General features: G+C 46.3%; 1 protein-coding gene and 1 long non-coding RNA gene across 2 annotated transcripts in view; one reads left to right on the top strand and one right to left on the bottom strand.

The window, feature by feature from the left end:
• Nucleotides 1-10,765, bottom strand: part of Delta (neurogenic locus protein delta) — a 108,038-nt gene extending 97,273 nt beyond the window's left edge. The window contains exon 1 of the mRNA XM_076435296.1: nucleotides 10,424-10,765. The gene's annotated coding sequence lies outside the window, so the exon portion shown is untranslated. The remainder of the gene's footprint in view (nucleotides 1-10,423) is intronic.
• LOC143214361 (uncharacterized) lies at nucleotides 10,234-17,994 on the top strand. The gene is made up of 7 exons (XR_013010139.1): nucleotides 10,234-10,368; nucleotides 10,700-10,842; nucleotides 10,939-11,359; nucleotides 11,805-13,581; nucleotides 13,656-13,764; nucleotides 13,833-15,899; nucleotides 17,030-17,994. It is a non-coding gene; the product is annotated as an uncharacterized LOC143214361 (long non-coding RNA).
• The last annotated feature ends 2,944 nt before the right edge of the window (nucleotides 17,995-20,938 follow it).

Below are 20,938 nucleotides of genomic sequence, written 5' to 3'. Positions count from 1 at the left end.
AGGTTTTTCGGTTATGTGTTTCGAATTAACCCCTTGCTGTATCATTTTCTTTACAACTAAAGTGATTAAGACGTCTTTATCTTTCAAAAAAGTCGTAGAAGAGACAAGAAAATTTATACTTTTTGTATGGCTACATTATTTTAATGCTTAAATATTCATTACAAATTAATCAAATTTTATTTCATTTAGAATGAAAGGCGTGACACTCATATCTGTTAGATTTTGTTTAAAATCTTCATCAATTCTATTTCAATCTTATTTCATTAAAAAGAAAGACGTGACATTCATATTTGTTGACTTTGTTTAAAATCTTCATCACGAGTGTGACTCGTTAAAGGTTTGAAAAAAGAAGTCACGAAGTTTTGGGCAAAGGGTTAAACAATTGGAGACAGTATAATGATGTTCATAAACTTGTTTAATGTTTCTACTATTTGGTCTATATTTTCGGTGAACAATAGATAACTTTTAGACACGATAGAACAATACACCGCATGGGCAGCCACGCCAGTTCCGCGTGTTGTGCCCTGGACGTGAGGCTCCTCGCTTCCTAATTTAGGACTATGACGATAAAATCAGGGATCGAACGAGTTATGGAACCTTTTTAATAGGTTCTAGTCCAAACATGGACCGTGGAACTTTTTCGAAAACACGTTCTCACAGTGTAAGTTCCGATGAGTGTAGGTCTGCCACGTGGAAGGGAACGTGCTAAACGAGAGTGATCGTGCAGTGGTTGCGCGCAGCGTTCGCGGATAAGAAAGAAGACGCGAAGAAGGTGCAGCGTTGCGTCGCGACGCGACGGTTTGAGAGGTAGAGGGCGAGGAACAGCTGCGAGACACCCCAAAAAGCACCGAGGATCTTTTGAATCACGGGCCCAGGGCCCCGTACCTCTTGTCTTCCCCTGATCTTCTTCTTCTTCGTCATCGCCGCTGACAGCGAACGCAACGGTCGTTCCCTAAACAGACCAACCGAAAGGAAAGCAACGACGCTGCTTCGAATCGATTCGCCCTAGGAGTCTACAGCCCCCGACGTTCAAAGTCGCTAACCAAATATGGAAAATCCTCTTTTCCCCGGGGAGCTCTCTCCCTCTCTTTGCGAATTTATTTAACGCCTTAGCGCCGCACAGAACAGACACATGGAATTATTTGATCGGATTTAACGCGGTGAATTTAGCATGGATTTTGCGTGTTTCGCATGAGCCTCCCCTATTCCGATATCCGTTGTTAGTAACTATTACTAGGTATATGTTTCACTGCTAAAATCGTTTTCGATCGATTCAATAGGTCACTGTGTATGCAATATTCGGTGTACCAAAGGTTAGGCAAAATGCAAGAAGATTGGAAGAGTACTACGGTTAACGTACACCTCAACTTACAAATTTTTATTTACTTAAAATGAATGTGTACTTTTGTTTTCGCGTTTCTGAGTGGGAACTACAGTTGGGCAAGCTCCTAGAATTCCTCGGAGCATTTCCATAAAAAATTTGCGGAGCTAATGGGATAGTACCAGACAATAAAGAGCTAATATCGAGTAAATAAGACAACTATCGATGTAATTATCGAGTGCCACGGGCAAAAGCAAGTTCGCCTATCTCCGCGTTGGCCATCTGCCGAGGCAAAGCAGCCTTTCCTATTATTCCTGCCCAATTTCCACCGCTTCTATAATCTCTGTAATTTCCGCCACGAAAAAGTCCTCCGCAATCTAACTTCGCCCTAAAACCCCTGGCAACTGTAACGATCGCGTCTGGATACGAAATTATTCCACGCCATTTTCCGGAGATCTCGGGCCGGTGCTATCGAGATTTTTCCGCGTATATATTTCCTTTTGGAAGTCGTACAAGTCATCGACACCTGCTCATACCTGGACTCTTCCCGGGCTCCCTTGACCCAGTCGGTTTTCTGTCGTTCGGACCGTTGCAACGCGTTGCGAGATTCCTTCGGATCGTTTGCGCAAAAGGGAGCCTGGATCGCGACTCAAAAGGACTCTGCTTTGCCTGTTAGGGGTGTTTATGCGCGCGAACAATGAGCGTCCGCGACACAATGGCTGGGATTCGTCAGCGGACCGCGTTGGGCCCTTCTTTCGCGTAATTAATCGCCTGCCGGGGGCTATCGATCTTCCTCGACTCTTCCGAACGTCGAGAAACATCCCCTAAGGTGATCCGAGACATAAGAGAATCGTGCGAGTTTAGGTCGAAAAGTTTACTGAGAAAGTCGTTTCGACTGAATCCGAAAAGGTTGGGGCTCGAATATATTCGTCTAAAAAATCTTCAAAGCTAGCCAAACCTTTCTGATTTGGATAGAAGAAGGATCGAGTGACTCTCCGGGATGATGGAGAAGCATTCCCTAACTATGTCCAAGGGAAAACGTAAGAGAATGACTTGAATTTTAAGCTGAAAAATGAAAGAAATGGTTTTGATGCAACCAGAGAAAGTTGATGCTCGAATATACTCGTCTAAAAAATTGTGAAGGTATGCCAAACGCTCCCGATGCGGATAAAAGAAGAATCGAGCCGATTTGACGAACCGTCTTCGAATGAATTTTATCGTGCCGTTAATTACAATTACGGAAATAGTTATGGGTACGTGTTGTTTCAAAAAAGCGGGCCCGACTGCATGGAACACGATTTTTATGGCGCCCCGTTTATTACCGAATAACGCCGGCCTTTCACTTCGCCGAGGAAAGTTGATCGTCCGCTCGTAGATTTTCGTCGGATCCTCTATCTTTTGTCTCGATCGATTTCTCTACGTCGCTATTGCAGCCTTTAGATCATTCTTGAAATCTACATATACGGAGATTCCTATCGAACCACACGGAGAAATTCAAATTGAACGAAATTTGCTTTAGAGTTTGATGAAGCTTTGCGCGAAATAAAAAGGCTTAAATTCTGAATGTAGCTGGGCACGCTGAAAAAACGTTGTCAAGATGGCGCAGATCGTCAAAAATTATCAGGGCAATATCCGTTGGGTATCGTATAAAAGCGTGGAAAATATGCCAAGTAAGACTGATAGCATCTTTTTCTTTTTAAACACCGTTTCTTGTAAACGAGCACCGCGTCGTTGGTATTCGAGGATTGTTGCCGGAGTCGCTCGACGAGGCGCTAATTGTGCCAATCAACGACACCTCTTACCCGCGCGTTCGTGTCTCTCGAGAGAGCCAATTGAATCGGCCTGTCCAACAACGAAGCAGCCTTCCTTCCATCGATCCGCAAGATTGCCAAAAACTACGCGAATAGCATAAATTAATCTATGACTATGCAGGAAATCTATGAAAATTTTCCTATTCGTCAGCAGGAAGGTATACGAAATATTTTCAAAAGAACGAAAAACAATATCGTAGATCGAGAGATGGTCGAAGGTAAGAAAAAGGAGATACTGATCTGAAACTGGACGGTGTATTTTGAGGACGGATGTCGCAAATTATTTGATGATCACGTAAATGTTTACCTTGCCGCGTTTACGTGGATAAAAAAATTCGACACAGTTCCCAGACCCGTCGGCCGAGTCCGAAGTGTATCATGGTATACGTACTCGGTGCTCTCGGGCTGACGAGGGGAAATTGCCCGGGAGACGGTTTAATGCGAGCAGCATTAAGACCAATCATCTTTCGGGCGACGTCACTCATTACCTCTAATGTATTGAATCGTTACGTTGCGATCGTTAAACGCGGACACGCGTCACAATCAATCAGCTTTCGAAAGGTACCCGGACAATTACACCGAGTCATCTGCCGGCGCGCCGGCAACATTGTAAATTTAAATAATAATCGACGGGTGAAACTTGGGAAAGGTCGCCGCTATTAGCGCATAAATCGACGGTGTCGGCTTAATGATCGGCAACGCGCGGCGACGTGCGGCGACGTGCGGCGACGTGCGGTCACTTCTTGCTCTCTGGTGGACGGACAACCACACCGATATAACGTCAACCGTGGACAGCTGCTACCCCCAATTCAACGGTGTACTCTCTGACAAATAATTACGAGTCGAGTCGAATGATCTCGCAGCCGTAGTGTCACGTCTCCTCTTTCTTGTCGACTGGCGCCGCGCCGCGCCGCGCCGCGCCGCGCCGCTCGCAAAGTCTTTTTCTTGCCTGTCTTTCTGGTATCGGCTCGATCAAGGAAACCGACTCAATTTCTCCCAGAGACTAGATTCCCTCCGAATTTTAACATTTGCTGGCGGGAAGAAATAGGAACAGGTGAAAGTTATCCTATCAGATTGGAGCACACCCTTATTTATTTTGCAGATATCGCCCAATGCTCTGGTATTCCAAAGAATCGTTAAATATTTATAGGGATCCTTCAAGGTCCTCGAATGGACCTTGGAATTCGATCTCTAAGAATCTTCCATGGATTTCTAAGAGTCCTGTAGGATCTCCCATTGATCCTAGGATTCCGAAGAACCCTCAAGAATCTCCCGAAGATCCCCGAGGACCCCACGGATCCCAAGGAGTTCTCGGAATCGCAAGGATCACATGGATCCCTTGGATTGCGAAGAGTCCTGACTCCTGAAGGATCTCCCGAAGATCCTCGAGGCTCTCCTCGAGCTCTCGATCCCCCGAAGCTCCCGCAGACCTCCTTCACGCCTGACGGCTCGGGAAGGACTGCCGATTTCGTCATGTGACCATTACACATTCGCTGGCTGCGCACGGGCGCCAATAGATCGCACGGACGTCCGACAAGGATTAATCAAACAATGAAGGAATGATATCCTTGATCTAAGGCAATATTCAGATTTTGTGGCGCCCCTTTCGGTCGCCCAGATTCCTGCGTGCCCTCTGCAAAGACCATAAACGTTATTACGAACGGACAAAAACGTCAGCTCGCAGACTCCTTCCGGTTACCAGAAATAATTCGAAGAGGGGGAAAAGTCGACCACGAAGAACGGATCACGAGGATTGATTTAGCGATTCGTTAATCGGTTTAAAGGAACGAGGAAGCGTGTGTCGCTCTGATTTTCTCCGCTCGGCGTGCACTCCTGTGTACCGTGTGTGAATCGATTTCTTTTTTTTCTCTCGGTGTTCACCGGTGTCTCCCTTCCGTTTTTTCCTCGAGCAGAGAGAAGCCGATAGCCGAGGATCACTTCCGCGGGCCGAGGGTGAACAGCTGCCGGGTGTCTCTGACGAGGGTTTCCTTCGCCTGGAAGAGGAAACGCCGCGCGCCGGCGAGGAAAATACGTGGCAGTGAATACTTCGCAGGAGAAAGAGCGATGCGATCGCTCAAAAAAATGACACGTGAGCTCCGAAAATCGGATCATTAGAGGACAAACGCTTGTAATCCGGTCCCGGTGAGCTCCCTTCCTGTACTTGTCTTCTTTCCATATGCACTTGTATCTTTCAGCAAATTATATATAACTTTTCGACTGCGACTAACTTCTTTTGCGATTTGAGTAATAGACAACTTTTGTTTTCTCAGAGCTAAAATTCTGCTAAATTCGCTTTCACTAATCTTTTTGCCACGACCCATTATGAGAATAGCAATACGACAAAGCTCTAAACACAAATTGAATACTGTAACTCCGTGGAAGTTCACGAAACACTGAAGAATATGTAAATATAGTTCCAGTGTGCTATCATTTTGTTTGCCCCGAATTATGTGTTTCCCTTCCAATTAAGAGAACTCATTGGACTAAAGTCGATCTACGTTCTGTTTACATATTCGCAGAAGGTATGTTTTAACACACTACACAGAGTTTCCACGCTAGCATAATCTTAACACGAGAAATTAAAGATAGCACGCGTGTGATATCTTTTTCTTTGGGAGTGTAGCTAGATGAGCAAATGCAATTCTATTTAACGTTCTTTCGTTCACTATTGTAGAATTTGATTTTGCATAAACATTTGCTGTTGAAATTTTCGGACTGTCTCCCGAGAGTCGGACGAATCCGCTCACGAAACGCCTGTTAATTAGGCTCGTTTATCGGGCCGGTCGCGGCCCGCTTTCTCATGGTGTCCAGCGCGGATGATCCGGCGATCGGCGATCGGTTTCATTCAAGATGTACGCGCCGCCGAGACCAAGAAAACAAGTATGATGGGCAGGGACAGTGGTGCTGGGCACGTGCCACCTGCCTGCACCGTTATTGGCCTCGTTAACGCGACAGGTTCCCATCTAACGAATCGAGAACATTTCCCACAACCGGCAGAACCACCGCCCGCCAACTCAGCTTCCCTCGATGTCACGATGTCGCGATGTCTCGACGTCGTTTCCTTACGAGGATCAGCAACTTTATCGCAACACGATCGTCTTGCTGCTGCTGCTGCTACTTTGTATCCGCTTCCGAGCCTCACTTTCTTGAAACCGAACTCATAATTATAACGCCACCTCGATTTCCGAACGACGTTGCAACCTGTCTCCAGAACATGCAACTTCAATTCTCTTGCTAAGTTGTTCAATTAAACACGAGGTCGGATGGCTTTTATCGTGTACGAATCAGAACCTCAAAGTTGGTCAAAAGGACGGAGAAAATAAAAATTGAACAACTGAAGCATTCGATAAAATTTAATGCACAAAAAGGAGGCTTCCGACAAGTTTATTTTGGGCATGAACACGGATCGGAAAGCGATAACAGACTGCGAATTTTCGTGCAAAATTGTAAGAAAGTTTAATAAAAATGTATTGTACTCCTTAATGGGCACAACCAGTGGAAAGTTAAGTAAAGGGAGTCGTTTGCTCAATCTCCAGACTTCATTTTAGTCAACGAAACCTAACGAATGCTGTTAACTAACATCTGTAGTCGATTTCGGGAAGAAAGGCTGAAGAACGCGAGGTTCTCTATATAAAATAACATAAATGAACCTTCGAGAATGCCGACCGGAGGACGACAAAAGTTAGCGGAGAGTCGGTTCTCGTTCTGTTTTGAGACACAATCGCCCAAGTCACGGTTATTCTCGGCCTTTGCGGGGACTCGGGTCGCAGCTTCGGATTCAAAGGACACGGATCGCAAAGACGAGATCCAGTAACCTATAGATCCCGGGGCACGGCAGCCGGCTCTAGTTGAAACGGCAGGTACAGAGAATGTTCACCGGGATAGGCTCAGCGAGATAGGTATACACATGACAAAAGCGTGTTTGGACTGCCGGTGCGCCAGATGCAGACATCGCAGACTGCAGCCTGTGCATCGGAGAAAGGCGCGGAGCGAGGAGAGATTCGTCGATGGCTTCGCGCAGCTTTCACCGTCTCTAGATTAGCGGCCCTTCGATCTCTCGAACCCTTTTGCTACCGTTTCCTCGATGAGTCGGATCTTGTCCCATTGCTTCTCCGAATGCTGAACTCCATTGATTGCTTTCAGACCGTTCATCGATTATGAGCACCATGGCAACTTCGATATTCAGGAACATCAATTTCAACCATTGAATGATACAGACAACACAAGGTGCTGAATTTAATTATTGCAGATGGCGAACAAGGCTCGCAAGGATACAAACATTGTATCTACAGGAAGTAGAACGCAACAATATTTCTTAATTGAATCAATTGAAAATGTCAATTAAGCGAGTCAATACTATGTCAGCATTATTTGAAGATTTAAATCCATAGTAAAGAGGGTCGTCGGATTCGTCTTTACGTTAGCTATGTACAATAATACGTAATACCAAGTACATAGTGGCATTTAAAAAATTAAGATGACCATAATGCTTTATGAAAACAAAAATATTTTATACTTTTTTTCTAAGCGGACATCTCGTTTCAAATTTTTATCACAAATAAATATTGTAAAAATCGCCCTTAGCTTTCCCCTTCTCGACAAAAAAGATGCGAAGAGAGTTCCGAAGACGGACGTTAATTGAATCGATTCGCTACCAAGAGTTTCGATCCGAAAGATCGAGGATGTAGCGCAATAATGGAACCACTTGTGAAAGATGATTGTCCGCGTTTTAGGGTAGAGGTAGAATTTCGCACACGCACACAACGGCACCGAGTCCCTTCGAGGGCAGATTCGCCGTATCGGCGCGATTTGTGGTAGCCCGATTTTATAACGGTAATCAAATCTTCCGGGGCAATCGAGGCAGGATAGGGAGGCCACATTAAGGGAGGAACCTCGATCGGAAATCCGTGTTCCACCTTGTTTACCTTCCACGTTGCATCTGGCACGATCGTGAAGAAGACCCTATTCACTTCGAGGCGTCCCTCTCGTAAGGGTTCCGGACGCGGACGAAAACCTTCAGGCAACCTACTCGAATCCGGAGCCGACTGTGGATATTCTGCGTAACGTGGCACATGCTAATGTTATTCCTTTATTGGTGTCGGATCTCCGTTAATTTATTGGTCGACTTAATTTTATTTAGTAGAACGAGCATGCTGTTGTAGATACAGATTAAGCTACGAGGTACTGCCGTGGCTCCTTTGAACTCGGGAGCGACGAGGCCACGCCCATTCGGGCCGGCCACGCCCATTCTGCGTAGAGAGACCAGAATAAATAGTGTTCCAGCCGTCTCTACAACTTTATTTGCCCCATGGACTGCTCTCGATCCTTTAAAAGCAAGCTGGTGTTATATTTGCAAAATCGATGCCCCCCTTCTTCATAAAAACTGTAATTACTTTCTTGAATGTGATTTCTTGACGGTAATTCGTAAGCCCCTTCCTCAGGGACCATTTCAGGGGGTAATCTGGTGAACCGGAGCACGTGCCGCGCCCGTGAAGACTCGGCGCGTGCTCCTCACCTTATGTATGACATAACGAGACCCGGAAAAAGCTAGAATGTGTAGTTTCGCGGAGTTCACGGTTCGACGAGCCCGCGAGGGGGATTCAAGATGGCCCCGGGTTGCCATTCGAGTCTCCGGCGTGGATCATTGTGATCCGACCGGGGCCAACAGGCACAATGGGGTCACGTCGCGCATGACGAGCTTAAGATCGCGACGGATTTCCTTCTTGCCAGATATACAAAGGAGCATCGTGGAGGAAGAGAAACCGGGGAACAGTGGCCCGAGTGGTGGGGGGTGAAGGGAGCAGAGAGCGAGAGAGAGAGAGAGAGAGAATGGGGGGTGAGGTGGCACGAGCACGTGGCATCTGCGACGATCGAAAAATTGAAAGTTGCCGGAACAGTGGCCCGGGGGGCCGAAGGGGAGGGCGAAGAGGAGAGGTGACGGCCGGCACGAGACCATCGAATAATGGGAAAGATGCATCTGCGAAGGAGGAAAACGGGAAGAAAGGAAAATCGACCGGAGAAAAGAAATATGTGCGTGGCTGCCTTTAAGAAGGATCACACGCGAAACGAAGAACGTCGAGCATCTGCTGCCGTGTCGAGCCGACGCGGCGTCCTCGAAACCGAGTCGTTTCAATCGCCGGTGTATTTATTTATTTTGCCGGGACACACCGGAACTTTAATGTCCGAGCGTCGCCATTATTTCGCGACACTTTTATCCGTGTCGCGCCGCGCTCAGCGGTCCTTTCAATCGTCTCCTTTGTGCGAAATGGAAGTTGCGAAACCACCGCCGCTGTTCTCTCGATTGTCCGATAGGTAATTCCCTAGTTTCGAAAATGAAAAGCGGAGGAAGTCGATTGAACGCGAACGCGTACTTCTGAATGTAAATATTCGCATAATAAGAGTATTATTGTTGTCGCGCTTTTTCTATAGAAGCACAATTGTGTCTCTGACGGCGCCTTCCTTATCGCTAGATAATTATTCATTGTTGTTTGTTTATCGTCCGAACGTATCGTTCATTTTCAAATTTGCCGCACGATCACGAGCGCGAGTTGTGCGGGTCTGCTCCTGCGCAGATTAGACAGCACGTTCGTTTTTGCGTACGCGAGAAAATACAACCAAATCTCGTCCTTACTACGATTTATTATTACCGCCAATTGTTGTGGTCTCCGTTCGAAATACAATTAACATTCACTGCCAACTGACAGCAACTAAAACCGCGGGTAACTAGATCTAAGGGTTGCCACTTTTCGAAACTAGACGCGAGGTAAACAGTAAACAGACAACATGGCTGGTTTACGCGCGACAGCGGACTGAGCGGACTACGCATGCGCATATCAGGCGGCGCAATCGTCCGGGCGTGCGTGTAGAAATATAACCAAAAATATTGTCGACAATGCTTCTTATTATGTGTAGTTAAATCATAACCAACATTTACTGTTCACAAACGGCAACCACTGTTGCAACAACTGTTGCAAACAATCGGGTCCGAGGATTGTCACTTTTCTGTTCAAACACGTAACATGTCACCGCGTGACGTTTTGCCGTGCTAGAGTGACAGGCGGTCGTGACAATAGTTTATTCTAGTCTGTCGAAATAAAACCAAAAGAAAAGGTAGAGTTTATACTATCGACTGTTCCATTCTGTAAGGTAAAAGAATAGATTAATCGTTGGCGATCGAATAGGCCTCGAATCACCGGCAGACATGTCACGTGATCGCGAAGGGGTTAACTCAAAGAGGTAATATATAACATAACATTTGATCAGAAAGCAAATAAGCGTCGATGGCACGTACCGTAAACTGGGTACTGGCTTGCAGGGACAAGAAGCTTCGGCAGCTCACGGGTGTTCATTATGCTCGCCGTTTTTCTCGCAGCAAACGTCAATCGGGCACTTGTTGAACACGAACGAACATGCTACACGCGTATCCACCGGATCATTTATCCTCACACGAACATACGTTTATTTCGACTGCCTTCAATGCCACCGATGCTTGGCTATCTTTATTTTCGCGATACGAGCCCGAATTTCGTCGCGCGACACTAATCGACATCGTTTCGCTTAATTGCAGTTGGACACTATACGCTTGCTCCTCCGCAACCGCGGCCATTTTGACTGACCAGTCACGGGACCTAACTGCAACAACAACAATTCAAATGTGAGCCCGCGAAACGGGCCGATCTGCGAAGTGTAACGAAGAATTCTGTAATCGAGGTAAGATTTTCTGTGTCGTTACTACGATGATTGTTACTACGAAATTCACTTGTCGTTGGTTTTATTAAAAAGGAAAATGAATGTATAATATTACAGGACGATGGTGATCCAAGAAAAGTATGATGGTCACGTACATATTCAGGGAGAAAGTAATGAAAGGTGTACACACATCTATGCACTCGCATGTTGTTAAATGAGATCTCTACATTTGGATGATATTAAACCAGGCAATACATTGTAACCAGTGTGTAGACTTTGTGCAATTTATGGCACAAAGGAGCAGCTGTACATAATTGGTAAAATAGAGAAGAGTGGCTCCTGAAAGGGATAGGAGAAGGAAAAATACAAAACTGCGAAGACAATAAACGCGTTGAAGCATGTTCTTACATTATTTTCGAATGATGAAGATTATAAAAAGAAAGAATACCAATGCAAACACTGAAGATAACGAATAAACACGGCTAAGAACACTGAAGATAGGCATTCGAGTATAAGAAGAAAAGAATAGGCTGATGTGGTGGGTTGAGCACAATAATCTGTTACCTATAGAACAAAGTGGTTTTCGAAAAAGCAGATCATGCACGGATAATTTGGTGAACTTGACATTGCAAATAGACGAGGCTATGACAAACAAAAAGGAGGTCCTGGCGGTTTTCCTGGATGTTTGCGGTGCCTTCGATAATGTTAATAGCGAAGTATTACTTTCTAAAATGTCAATGATGGGTTGTTCATTGAAGATGATTCAATTTGTTAAATTTCTAATACACGAATGGTATACATCTACGCTGCAAAATTAAAAGATCACTCTAGACTGGTTAGTAAGGGGGATCCTCAGGGTGGAGTGCTCAGTCCACTCCTTTATATAATTTATGCGACGAACATCATGAAAAAAAAAGTATAAGAAGACACATTACTGAACCAATAAGATTGTCCCAGAGCTAATAACAATTTTTTCTCCGCAGAAACAGGCCCCGGACAACGGCATGGCGCCAAGTAGCGAAATTCCGGGCGCGGCATTGCAGCACGTGGTATAAAATGGCGCGAAACGCGTTGGACGGGGGCCGGGTTCCCTGGAGATCGAGAAAATCAACGGCCGAATCGATCATCGCTAAGATCCTGCAGCCTGTTGAGCTGCAGCAGGAGCCGAAACAGGAGGCTGCATCGATCTATTCTCGGTGTTCATTGGAGATCGTGCAGCATCTGTTGGCGATCGGAAAAGGAAACGGAGGAGGGTGGTCGCCCCCAAGATTAGGGAAATGACGGAAAAAATCTGGTGTAGAGAAAAAGCGGTGGGAGAGAGGGGCGAGAGAGGCAGAGGGGCAGGGAGACGCGTGGTTGTGAAGTAGGTGGTTGCCGTGAAGAATGGTTCGAAAACGAAGAAACCCGGGACCGAGCGACGACTGCCTGTTAGAAGATGGCCTGTTGCCTGCCCGAGTCGGTGGTTCTCTTGTACTCCCGGGAAGTAGCGGCAGATGTTCGGGACCCGGTTGGCGCGTGCCCGCTGCCACTTGGCAGCGAAGAAGACGCTACCATCTGCCCCTTCTTCGTCTTCCCCTTCGACCTCACCGCCATCGTCCCAGGCCCGTGCACGCGCCACCACGCGGCTGCACTGATACGGACTGTATCTGCCTCTGCCTCAGCCTGGGCCTGAGACTGGGTCTGGCCAGATATCTCGCCCATTCCCCCCTCTCCCGGGCCTCGGATAGCACTCGCAGTCTGCCGAACCGGCGGCGATAAGGGCGCGCGACCGTCGGTGTTTGCTCGAACACCAAACATCTTGACAATCTCACACCGCGCAATCTCGAAACAGTTTGTACACCGGCACGAGTTCGTTTCAATGTTGTCTTGGGAACCTCGGAGAACCTTCGAAAACAACTCGGACAAAAGACCCACGTCCCGGTACGCGATGTGTACCGATCTGCTTTCGCGGGAGCCTGATTGACATCTCCTGTTGCATCCATCTGCGGTATGGCCCTGCGTAGAGAAATAATATCGGTGTTTGTATGAGTCAACTTTACAGCTCAACACTAGAACTACCGGGCCCTCAACGAGTCTGATGTACAGAGGCGAAGATTTTCGATCTAGTAACTGAGCAGCGGGGGCCCGTTGGCAGAGTTTTTTTCCTGGAATGCAACAGGCCCAAAGGAACCGAACATCTGGACTATCTAGTGACAACGCTCGGATTTGATAGCATCGGGGGATGAAAGAGCAATGTTTGCCGCGTGTGCCCGTAAACACGTGGTCCGATGATTCGTGGCGCAATGATTCTTGGCGCTTACTGGTGAGGCGAGGAGAGGAGAGGAGAGGCGAGGTGACAACCTGGTAGCAACCTGACGCGGCGCGGCGCGCGGCGGGTCGAACGCCTGTCGCGGAAACTCGAGAGCAAACGCATCGTGTTCGCGTACAGAATCGTAGGAGACGCGTGTTGTTTTCTGTTTTCGAAAAAGCCATTTGCCAACCAAAAAGTCGACGAGCCAACCGGACCGGAACAAAATGGCGGCAGATGGGCTCGATCGACTTCACGGATGCTGAAGCCGGTGCATCTCGCCGGTGCTCGAAACAAAAGAAATTGTTATCAAACGGAACAACCAGCCGAACACCTGTCTCCGTAAAAGGCGAGCCTATTCAAGGTCAAGGACACCTCAGTGTCACTTCCTGTGTTACAGTCTAGCCATTGTTACAGTCGGAGACCGAATGCCGATGCATTTTCGGTTTTGCAACACAAGATTCATTGTACTGGTACGTATGCGAAGATAATATTAGTAATGTTTCATGTTTCAAGACGTGTTTCAAAAGATAACCTCTATACGTAGATGGTGACCATCAAAACCAGCTTCTCTCTGCATAAGCGCTAGGAAGACAGAAGACGTCGATTGGCGTGTACAAACAATTCTCACCGGTTGACATCAACAAATATTGACGGTACAATACTGCAAATTGCTGTAATTTTCGGTCCATTGTTGCTTCACTTAGTTTCCTTTCTCCTCCAGCGCGTCGTTTGGTATCATACCAATGGTCTCGCACACGCATCCTGACGCACAGGTGATATCCACGCATAATGAAGCAGATGAATGGGACATTAGCAGTGTATTGGAAGCAAAGGACAAAACTAAAGCAGGAAAAGGGAAAAGTCGTCAGCCTGGACACTGTCTTGGATGGACAATAAGCTCTCGCATCCTGCGCCGATCCGAGAAATCGGAAGCGAGAGTGTGAAAGTCACGCGACGAGTTCCGGTTTTCCCTGGGCGCGCTTATGAATCGGCGAACAGGACAATGAGGAAGAAGAAGGAAGAATCGAGCGAGGCACGTGCGATTCGAAGTGTCAAACCGCAGGCGCGCAACAGCTGTTGCATCGGATACTGGCGTGGCCGTCGTCGTCGTCGAATGCAGCTCGAAGCATTCTCGAAATCTACGGCAATAAACAGTGTTTTATTTTAAAATCGGGACACGAACTTTTCCGAGCCTGTAGCAATTTCTGTATCTGGTCGAAGACGTCACCGCGTTGAGCTACGTCCACACCGAAGCAATGTCGAACAAATCTTTGTCGCCATTTTTTTCTACCGATTGAAGGCAGAACAAGATGCGACAGAAAGTTGTTCGATGTTGCTTTGGAGTAAAAAAAATAGTTTCGATGATTGTACAGATGGCAACCGTTACGTATTTTATCTAGATCCTTTAGACTTCTTGTCGCACTCAATTGCATAACTTTTAATTGCAATTCGTCACCAGCAAATGAATGCTGAGGCGATGCCTTCAAAACACTGGTTCTAAATTGGGCCAGGCCCCATCAAGTGTTAAATAAGCTGTAGGAAAATCTATCTAACGATTGTTTTTTGTATGAAAATAGAAGCTGCAAGGATCGAGGTGTCGTGAAGAGTTGAAGAACGCGTCAGCTAGAAGCGAGACACGCGAGCTGCGGACCAAGAAACTCGCCGTGCAAAATACCGGAAAAGAGTCGGTCCAAAGTGGGCCAGTGTTCGATTTCGAGGCCGAGCAGATCAGAGCGGAGCAGAGCAGAGCGAAGCAACAGATGGTTGCACGCTTGCGGATGCTGGTTGTCCCGCGGTTTTCTTTGTGAGACCGGGGGCACGTGCCACAGCCGATCGGCTACCGATACTCCGTTTCCCCTCCGTCCACCATGTTCCACGGCGAGTTTAAGCCGGATCACGTCTCGGCTTTCCTCCGGTTCAAAAGATTTTCCCGTCGGGCCCCGGAATCGAAAAAAGGCTCGCCGCCATCTGTGCACTGTTCGGACGGCGACGCACGTTCCACGCAAGGAAAAGTCCTTCCTACCTGCTCCGCCGCGTTTGCATCCGCTACACGTTCGCTCCACCTTCTGTCAGATCCATATTCGAATGTAATTACGGGACCCGGGCTGTTCCCGGGATCAGCCAACTGGGAACCTTCTGTTGCGAGCGACAGCATCCGCGGAACAACACTAGACGATCTCTGAATGGGCGAGAATCGCCTGAATTGCTGTCGTCGATTCTTGAGACTCGAGGACAGCCAGGTGAGACTCCTCGGTGAATGCAATCTTCGAGGACTACAGGAGAAGAATATGTTCTGCGTATCGTTCTGAAACCGTCTTGATCGATTCGTTTCAACTTCGATAATATGTAACGAATTTTTACAGTGTCGCAGAAAGATTGACTTCGATGAGATCGTTCATTGACAGCAGTGAAGTAATGAACCACGTGTATGAAACCCACGTTCCGTGAACGTACAGGAATTTTTGCAAGTGGAAATATCCACTTGGTTCAAAGTTTTTCAGGAAGATCTGCAAAAAGCCATTCACCTGGCCTCACGGGTACTTCAAAGAGAGCTGAGTTGTCAAGCTTCGAACAAATTGTTTCGGGTTTAGCACCGGAAAAAAGATGGTTGTCGTGGCATAAAAATCCGCGATTAAAATCGCTAACGTACACGAAGAAGCAGCGCGACTCGACCCAGCCGGACGAGGAAGAAGGCGTTCCCCGATCGAGGGATCTCGACGACGCGCCAGAAAACCGCAGCCCGCCGGTGTACTGTATATGTATCGATCGGCGTAATCGAAAACTCGAGGTAATTCCGACACCGGCGCGGAGGATCGTTATCGCCGGTGTCACTCGACTCGTCCGCGGATCCCTCGAATTAAGATCGATCGATCGATCCCATCCTGTCTCCTGTGTGCGTATAATTTTACACTCTCGGTCATTTCGCGGCCGATTTACACGCGACGCAACGCTGAATGACCGGGGCTCTCTCAATGGCGAAAACGATCTTCCGTCAAACATCGAACCGACGCTACGCGGTGCTCGTTACACCGGGAAATTGGAGATCTTAAACGTTCCGACTATTTTTAAATCCGCTATCGATTACCAGTTCCTGTCTCGATGCAATCCGAGAATCGAATGTCAACCGATCGTCGCGTCGACGTTAGAACTGCGTTTCGTTCGAGGAAACGGAAAGATACGGTCGAATTGGATATTTAGAGCGCATTTATCATATCATATTATATCTTAGTATATTATATATATATATTTTAGTAGATTATATCATTGTGGAAACATCGAGTAGGTCTTGATTTCTAAAATTGTTTAGTGCTTACGTTGACACTAAACCTACCACCACCGGTCACATGACCGGCTCCAGATTTTTTATTTCACAATTCTTGAAATTACAAAGATGCTCTCGCGGTAAATGATTAAATAAATACATTAATAGCAGAGATATTATATTGGGTTGGCAAGAAAGTGATTTCGGTATTTTAAGATGAAATGAAACCGAATTTCTTTATTCAAGCGGTGAACTATAATCAATAAAATATTTTCTTATTTATTCTTTTTGGCAAATGATCATCGAACAAAAGGAAAAATATCTTATTCATTAAAGTTCATTGCTTGGATAAAAAAAACTGGGCTCCATTTCACCTTAAAATACCGAAATTACTTTGTTGCCAACCCTATGTACCGCACAAAGTTCAAATAAATGTAATCTTATTATTTTAGGCTGCTTCTAGAGCTCGGTAGGTTCAGTGTTCAACAGTGAGCACTATAAAAATATAAAAATTAAAACATAAAAACTCGTAGAGCTTCAACGAGTACAATTTCACTGAAGAATAAATTTGCAAGAAAACGTTTATTCTATATTATCTATACCTATATCTTATCTATACCAGAACCGTACAACATTATCGAATTAATTTATTTCAGATGATTTAAGCTGACGCTCGCAGTCAGACGCACGATAGTTTAGTTTTCGGTGCGTTCGATTGACGTTGATGTTATTCCCAACAAAGTGGTTTCCAGTAAAACGCGTGTCCGCATTAATTCGCCCGGCACTGCGTTTCCGCGAAGAATTGCGGATGCGTGCGGAGGGAAAAGAAAATATTCCAGTAGAAGGGGTTCAAAGAGTGGAACCGTTTAGGGTACGGCGATGCTTATACGAGCAGAGGAGAGACTGGGGGGCAGAGCAGAACACGTGCTATAGAGTTCACGGAAAACCGTCGGGCGAAAGGTTGAAGGTGTGACGCACCGACCGGACAACGATTGAATAGCACGGGGCAACACATGGGGGCACATACTACGTACACGGGGCCCCAGGAAAGGGGTACGTTCGTGCATGCATGCGTGTCTCCCCTCGTGAGGGGACTGCGCGTACGCTGAGTTTTCCTTTTCGAGCTGTTAATTCCCTCTCAAGGTGATCCTTGATTTTGCAATTTTACACCGGCTGCGCTTCACGGGCCCCCGCGACCCTCTTTCGCGCACGCGACGTTATATCACCGGGCCCCGTTGATCAACGGCCGTCCCGTTAACACTGGCACCATGATCGATAAATCAAACCGCGTTGGCTTTAGGAACACGATGGTGTTGGTATTAAATTTGTCTTCAATAAATTATCAAAAATTTAAGTATTCCACGTGTAAAATCGATCCATTTCATATGCACACTCTTGAAAAAAATGTATAAAATGAATATGTGGTAGTATTCATTTATTTCGGTCTTGTGGCCAAGAAATTGGACTTGGTTTACAATTCTTCTATGTCACCCATCCCTCCATCCATGTCCCATGACATACCATATGCCTTCAGGGCCCGCTCTAGGGGGGGGGGGGGGACAACCCAGGCATTTGCCCGGGGCGTCATTTTGGCTGTAATTGTGAGAAAAATATTGATGTGTTAAATACCCAATTAATTAAAAATCTGCTTTTATTAAAATTTAAATAAGATAATTTGATTTTTATTGAAAATAAAAAATATGTAAATTTATTTAAAAAAATATATATATATATTCTTAAAGGGCGGCAATTTGTCTTTTTGTCCGGTGCGACGTAACCGCTAGAGCGGGCATTGGTACCATGTAATCTGGGTTGTTCTACCAAGTTCCAGGCACCATTTGATATATTTCGTTAGTATAAAATGAATATGTTTCAGCACCGAAAAATTTGGGTTTGGAATTAAAATATTGCCGAGTGCACACGATTAATGCTCCCTCAAAAATTGAAGATACTCATTTGAGGATTCCTGAACACTGTGTGTGACCGTCGCGTCGGTGATAGAATAAGTACCCTAAAGTTCTGTCGGCGTTCCACCGCAAGACAGCCGACTTGCAATTATTACTCCGCGACGCGAGGAGCAATTAATGTACGAAGGGACTAACAGAACGAAATAGTCTTTACAAGTTTCCCTGGTTCTATCAAGCGTGGGCTGACCGATCCGCAGAACGATTAAGCCTCCCCTAATGGCGCGGCTAATTTTTCATCTGTCCGTCCGTAATTAAATCTTCAGCGAATCAAAGTGCCCGATCTGATCCCGTACCAGCACCGTTCGCAGGCTTATTAATTTAACAGAAATCTGCAGGTGCTCCCGGCGCAAGGCGGCCCGCGCCGATGGACTCGTGGACGATCACGGTCTCGTCCAGGCTGCGTTGGGCTCGATTTAGGCGCGTCGGGAATTCATTAATTGATTCCATTAGATCGCTCGTCCGTCCGGGTGCACTCGTTGTTTTCGTGCAGAGGCTAATAACGCTCCCTCGAGTCGTTATTAAATTGGCTAGTCCTCCGGAAGGGAGATCGATAGACTTTGATTCCGCTGCGAACCCGAACGGCAGCCTCGTCGTGCAAGACGCCGGCAGAAGGAACACGAAAAAACGAGCAAAACATACTCGTTCCGCAAGGCACGACGGTCACGAAGAAATAATTAGAGTGATCGAGATATACAGGGTGTGCGACAACTGTCGGGAGCTAAAATTTCAAGCGTCATTATTAGACTGCGGATTTTGCGAACGAAACATTGTCTGCACTAATTGCCAGATACAACAGTTGCAACGTGGACATTGGTTTCTTTTAATTAGTTGATGAAATTTAAAACGATGCAACAGCATTTTTTAATCTGCACTAGCTTTAAGCAACGTAAAATCAAAAGCTATTAATAGTGAATTAATAGTGAAAGTAGTGTCACCGAAATTCGACAGATGTGTTACGGATGGCTGCAGCAACACCGCATGAAAGAGATTTTCTTTCCGATTTGTTCTCTGACTTCTAATTTGTACAATAAAAATGGATTCTAAAACGTTTATTTCCTACTCGATGGGACCTACAGGACCTAGCGGACCTTGCACGAAAAGATGGCTGTCCAGTCGGAAATTTTCGACTTTCACCGCAATCTTTCCCGGCGAGAACGAGAGCTGCAACCAGTGCAGGTAAAATGTCGCATTTGCAATTTGATTCGTGTAAAATGAACATCGACGACAGCTTAATGTCACCGAGGATCGAGGACGGGGTTTTCTGGGGCGATTCACGTAACCGAATTGAAAGCAGGAGCTGCGATCGAATATCGATCGGCACAGTTCGATTAATTCGTTGCGTCACTGTGGCCAGGCGAAATCACGGGCCACGCGCCCGTACGAACAAATCAGAGTCCTGCAATCTCGGCGTTGCGTGGACTTTCGTTTCGCGTGCGAAATCCTGGTCAAGGATCTTCTGCTCTGCTCTGCTCGGTTCGGCTCGGCTCGGCTCTTTGGCTGGCTTGGGGAACAGGTGCTCGTCAGGGATGTCGCGGGTAAAGAAGAATTTCAGGGGAACCGCCGTGATTGGTTCGTCGTGTGGGCAGCTGTTCGTAGCCTCCAATTAAGTAAGTGTTGTGTCGTAACAGGTGTCGCGTGATTATCAGGTACCGGAGGACCGGCCAATAAATATCGCGAGCGATATTCTAGTCGACTCGACTCGAACCGACTTCGCCCGAAACCGATTCGATCCGTTTCAAAAAACGCTAATGGCTTCTTCGTGCTTCGCCGATCGAGATCCTTCGACGATCCCTCGGGAGCTTCTTTCGACCACGAGGCAGCGTCTAAAACCCATGATGAACCCTCTCTCCTGCCCCTATTGCCGATTTCTATCGTCGAACCAACTGGCCCACATTCGGAAATCATATGTTTGCCACAAGCAAAATTATTACACCACAGCCCGCTAGAAAGGAAGTTTCTAGCATTCGTTGTGATAGAGATGTTCTTCGATATGCAGCGGGACTCCGGTTAGCTGTCCAGCTATTCGCATAATGCATACTATTACAGTCTGTGCCACCAGAACGTAAAGTATATTTACTATACCAGTAGCACAATACTAGGGATGGGATCAAAAGTACTTCGCAAACAGATTCGAACCTTGATTGATGGAATTCGAACTCTCTTGTATAAGTACTTCGAAAAAAAATAGTACTCCCAAGTATACTCGAACCTTTGCCAGACAGTTTCGAACCCTTTACAAGTACTGTGGTAAACGTAAGTAATACTTGCAAGTATACTCGAATCTTGGTCGAACAGTTTCGAAACTTCATGTACTGAACAACGTAGGTGTACAAAGTTGGCCGTTATTATCAGTCAAATGTTGACTTGTGCAAAAACAACATTACTTTCCGGTACCTCTAATAGTTTGAATACCAGTCACTTTGAATACTTTCCAAGTATAATCATTGAAACATTTATTGCTTTTAAGTAGTATTCGAAACCCATGAAATGAAACTTGGTTATTGAACTTGATTCGGATTCGTGAGTACATATTGAACTTGATCCCATCCCTATACAATACGCTCTGACATTGAATGAATAAAACTGGAAGCAATTGGA

The sequence above is a fragment of the Lasioglossum baleicum genome, chromosome 12, assembly GCF_051020765.1.
Source record: "Lasioglossum baleicum chromosome 12, iyLasBale1, whole genome shotgun sequence".
In the NCBI taxonomy this organism is placed as follows: domain Eukaryota; kingdom Metazoa; phylum Arthropoda; class Insecta; order Hymenoptera; family Halictidae; genus Lasioglossum; species Lasioglossum baleicum.
This window is presented reverse-complemented; position numbering and strand designations above follow the sequence as displayed.